The sequence below is a fragment of the Cupressus sempervirens genome, chromosome 3 (genome assembly GCF_028749045.1).
Source record: "Cupressus sempervirens isolate cs-2001-9-10 chromosome 3, ASM2874904v1, whole genome shotgun sequence".
NCBI lineage: Eukaryota > Viridiplantae > Streptophyta > Pinopsida > Cupressales > Cupressaceae > Cupressus > Cupressus sempervirens.
The window spans coordinates 61457364-61463039 of NC_143120.1; positions in this window are offsets into that span (position 1 = coordinate 61457364).

Below are 5676 nucleotides of genomic sequence, written 5' to 3' on the forward strand. Positions count from 1 at the left end.
ATTGATTTCTCTAAAGTCTATATACATGGTGTAGGGAAAGGGCTCTGACAATATAGGATAAGTCAATGTTTTTGTTTAATATTGATGCTTGTCCAGTTTGAAAATCTCCTGCTTTGAATGGCATGGCTAATGATCATTGAATCGCCTTCCGCCTTTACATTGCATACACCAAGTTTTTAATATGCATTAAGACTGAGAAGGGGACATGTCCCTTTTTTGAGCTAAAAATATTATTATATTAGCAATTTAGTTAAGTTGACCAAAAGGTAACTATAATTGGAAAAATTATATTAAACTAGGTTGGCTTTCCTGCTTATTGGACTTACAAAGTAATGAAATGTGAAGTTATGTCATATTTCTTGGCTTAAGTCTGACTGGGTTATATGTTCATTATACAATTTAATCTTTCATATTATTATTTTGTGTGCTTTATTGATTATTACAATAGCATTTGGGTGCTTTTCCAATATTTCTGTTAGAAAAGTAGAGCACATAACAATTTGCTTGATGCATTGATGTCATCTTTTCTTATTTTAGGAAGTTCAACCATGAACATCAGGAATTGGGCCATTTTTCAGTAGTGCCCTTAACTCTACAAGTACAAAAAAAATTTTAGGCTATACACTTCCTTCAGTCAATGTAAAAGAAGAATCATTTGCAGAGCCTCTGATAGGTCAAGTCAATAGTCCAAGCACAAGCTTTAGTTGGTATAAAAGTAACAAAGCTGGAACAATCAACTTGGTGACATGACTTGGTGGGCTTGGCGAGCTGACCTAGCGTGCGTACTTGAATAGTAGACTTGGTGAGCTGACTTAAAGAGTCAATTCGTTGAGGTGACTCAGTGAGGGTGATTTGGTGGGCTGACCTGGAGATTTGACCTAGGGCCGACTTGGTGAGCAAACTTAAAGAGTTGACTTGGTGATCGTACTTGAATTGTTAGCTTGGCGAGCTGACTATGAGAGTCGGCTTGGCAAGCTGATATGGCGAGTCGACTTAAAGTGGCAACTTGGTGGTGCAAGTTGGTGATTTGACTTATCGAGGCCACTTGGTGAGGCGACTTCGCAAAGCAACTTGGTGAGCTGACCTACTAAGTGTACTTAAAGACTAACCTTGATGAGGTGCTTTGGTGGGGTGACTCGATGACAAAACTTGGCATGCCGACCAAGTGAGTTTACATGGTGAGCGAGCTTAGAGAAGCAACTGTATGGGGCAACTTCATAAGCACACTGAGTGAGCCCACTTGGTGGGGAAAGGTGGTAAAACCATTGGGTGAGTCGACTTTGTGAGCTGACTTAATGAGTCAACTCGTTGAGGTGACTGGGTGGGGGTGACTTGGTGAGCTGACCTGGAGAGTTGGCCTAGGGGGCGGACTTGGTGAGCGAACTTACAAAGTCAACTTGGTGAGCGTACTTCAATTGTCAGCTTGGTGAGTTGACTTGGCTGGGAGCTGGCCTGGCGATCTAACATGGTGAGTAGGCTTAAAGTGGCAACTTGGTGGGGCAAGTTGGCGAGCCGACTTAGCGAGGCCACTTAGAGATGTGACATGGCAAGCTGACTTGGTGAGTAAGCTCGATGAGCAGACCTAAAGATTGACCTTGTTGAGGCACTTTGGTGGGGTGACTTGATGACCAAACTCAAAGAGTCAACTTGGTGAGCATACTAGTGCATTTGGGTTCATTTTTTGACCTTCATTGATCAAATTTTTGACCAAATTTGACCAACCCATTGGTCAAAATTTATCTGGTCAAAATTTTGACCAACTCACTGGTAAAATTTTTTTCAGGCATTCTATAAAACAGTCACATGTCTTGCGTATGATATGACATTTTGCATGTATCCTGCACTCTCTCTCATCCGGCTAATGATGGATTACGTAGAGTGATGTGAAACCATGATGCTAAAAAACACACAATCAAATCCAAAATGAACATGCACTACAAATGGATTGTGGAAATCTGATATTGGTAAAATTGCATTCATGTCTACTAGGACAATCACAACTTAAACATATATTTGTCCTGGTAGACATGCATGCAAAATTAACAATATCAGATTTCCACAATCCATTTGTAATGCAAGTTCATTTTGGATTTGATTGTGTGTGTTTTTTAGCATCATGGTTTCAGATCACTCTTCGTAATCCATCATCAGTCAGATGAGAGAGTGCAGGATGCATGGAAAATGTCATATCATACGCAAGACATGTGATTGTTTTATAGAATGCCTGAAAAAAAATTTACACCTTTCTATTGGTAGAAATTTCTACCTTCGTTGGTTGAAATTTTTGACCTTTATTGGTCGAAATTTCTACCTTTTTTGGTTAAACTTTTTTGACCTTCGTTGGTCGAAATCTCTACCTTCATTGGTCAAAATTTTCGACCTTCACTGGTCAAAATTTTTGACCTTCATTGGTCAAAATTTCTACCTTAATCCACGAAATTTTTAACCCTCGTTGGTCAAAATTTCTACCTTGCTTGGTCAAAAATTTCGACCTTCATTGGTGGAAATTTCTACCTTTATTGGTCAAAATTTCGACCAATTCCTGTTAGAACTTGCAAATGGCAATTGAGGTTTTTTGACCAACGTATTGGTCGAAATTTTGATCGAAAAAATTCCGACCAATGGGTTGGTTGAAGTTGGTCGAAGTTTGGTCGAAAATTGGGTCAAAATTTCAACCATTAATGGTCGAAAAATGGTCTCAAATGTACTAGTGGAATATAGATATATCAAAACAATTAGAAACTAGAACTACATATTTGTTAGAGTGAGTAGTTTAAGGGTCTTGATCCCATGGATATAGGAATGTAGGCAGCCTGGTAGGCAGAGTATGCCTCCAGTGTGCATACACCTTGGACATAGTTAGGTAGAACTTAACTATTTTAAGACATTGTATGTTAACTCACGAGGCTTGTATTTTAAAACATTATATGTACCTAGTGTACCCAGATTTTAAAAATAGAAGGCTAAACTCTATGTTTTAGCATTAACTTAACTAGTCTATTTAGGCCCATTGATTATTGCCACAAAATTTTAAACATAACTATATAAGGAGTGAGCCAGGACATATATAGGTTAACTTTACATTAACTATAAACTACAACAAAAAGGTTGCACCGGGGTATTACAATACTATAATTATAGAAAACTACCTAATTTTCCCAAGTGGGTGTATGATGGCAAAGACTTGTATTAGGTGAGTAAAGATCATAGTGGTTATAGGAATACATCTACATCAAAAAAATTACAAACAAGAACTACATATTGGTTAGAGTGAGTAGTTCAAGGGTCTTAATCCTGTGGCAACAGGTATGTAGGCAGCCCGGTAGGTGGAGTATGCCTCCAGTGTGCAGACGCCTTGGACATGGTTAGGTAGCACTTAACTATTTTAAGACATTTTATGTTAAATCATGAGGCTTATAATTTAAGACATTATATGTACCTAGTGTACCTAACTTTTAAAAATAGAAGGCTAAACTTTGTGTTTCAGCATTAACTTGACTAGTCTATTTAGGCCCATTGATTATTGTCACAAGATTTTTTAGCATAACTATATAAAGAATGAGTTAGGGTGTATATAGATTAACCTCACATTAACTATAAACTACAACGCAAAGGTTGCACCAGGGTATTACAATACTATAATTATAGAAAATTGCCTAATTCACTTGTGTGGGTGTATGATGGTGAAGAGGTGTATTAGGTGAGTAAAGCTCACCAGTGGTTATAGGAATACAACTTCATCAAAAAAATTAGAAACCATAACTACATATTCATTAGAGTGGGTAGTTCAAGGTTCTTGATCCCATGGATATAGGTATGTAGGCAAGCTAGTACGTAGAGTATGCCTCTAGATGTATGTATGTATGTATGTATGTATGGATGTAACTATTCTCTACTTAATAGTGTCATCCACATGGTGGGGGGGGGAGGGGGGGGGGTGGCGGTGCAGTTGAGCTTGTACCTTCTACAATACTTCATTTCCATTATTTGCACTCTTTGAATCAAAGGTATATAACTTTATCACTTGTAGCTATAATTTTCAAATTGTACAAACCACAATAGTTTATTATAATTCTATGGTTCTCTTTGTAACTTTATAAAATTGAAGTTCAAAAATTTATTGCATTTATGTACATCTTTTTCAAGTTTGATATTTTTCTTTTTCCTAAGTCACAATCCAACAATAATTTTCCAAAACACATACTAACCAGTTGGCGATTGAACCAAAAAATTGTAAGAACAATTGTGCCAAATGAGCTTAAAAACATGATTGGTCCACAATAATCATCTTTTTATGCTCTTTTTGGCACAATCTTACATTTTATAATTTTTGGTGAGAACAAAAATTCCAAACTAATTAGGTAGGTGATCCAAAATTAAACCATAATTGGTTGGTGCATGTTTAAACACCTTATTTCACATGTTATTGAATGTTATGTTTTTATGTGCTACTATTAATGAATGTTAAAGGATGAACTATTGTTAGATGTTAGCTTTAGACATTATGAGATTATTTTATGGATGCTCATAATTGTTTTTTACTTCATGTGATAATGAATAAATTATATATTTTATTAATGAATGAATGTGAGATCCATCTCTTCTTACATACTCTTTCTAGGCTGTTGTACTAGTTCTTAAGCCCAAAATAGATAAATCATGATTTTAAATGCAAACTTGGGTGCTTAACTTGATGAATGAGAACACCAAGCAAAATACCTTGTGTGATGAAGGATTATATGGTTTTCTGCATATTTCACCACATAGCAGTGCGTTGCAGGTTCACATACATTCTTAAGTAGGCATTTGTGAGCACTAGGTGTGTGAAGGCTCCACCCAAAAATATTTAGAAGAAAAAAAGGTCATGATGAAAATTTTCAATGACATGTTTTCCAAGAGCATACACAAGTTCCTCAAGGTGACTTTGCATTATTAAATTTTTATGTCTGCCAACACCACTACTCTTCCTCCATACCCTGCACAAATAAAAAAATGTTGCCTCCAACACTACAACCATATGATAAATCAGAATAACACATGCCCAAGCCAAACCTAGTTAAATTGGTCTAGTTTTTGATTAGCTGGGTTGATTACAAATTCTTGTAGAACTATCATTAGATTAGGTACAATAAAACAAACAATTAGCTATTCCCAATGAGCAGGATCATATATAAGGTGATAAAATTGCATATGTAGATGCATCACTTGAATGTCAGGCATGAAACACATTCCCCAATTTATAACAAATTTTTGGATATAAAGGCTCCATATACTAGCCCCACAATGGAAGCCAAGGATGTAACCATGCATGTATTGGAACGCTCTCCCTACAAGGATCCCAAGTATCTAATGCCATTGTTAATTTGGGCATCATTATATGATGTAGAATGTAATGAAGTATTGAAGCTAGTAGTAACTTCTCCCATGTCTCTGAAAAACATAGCATAGGTTTAGGGTCCCTTGGCTCTCAAGAATTTGTAGCGTTTATTCTCACTGCTAGAAGAATAACTTCAGTTAAGATTTGAGTGTAAGGAGTTGAAGAAGAAAGTTCTACTTGTGGCATAAATGTCATAATCACGAGGCCTATTCCCTTGCAAAAGCCATAATCTAGTTAAATGGGTCTAGTTGTTGATTACCTGGGTTGATTACAAATTCCTATAGAATTGTCATCATATT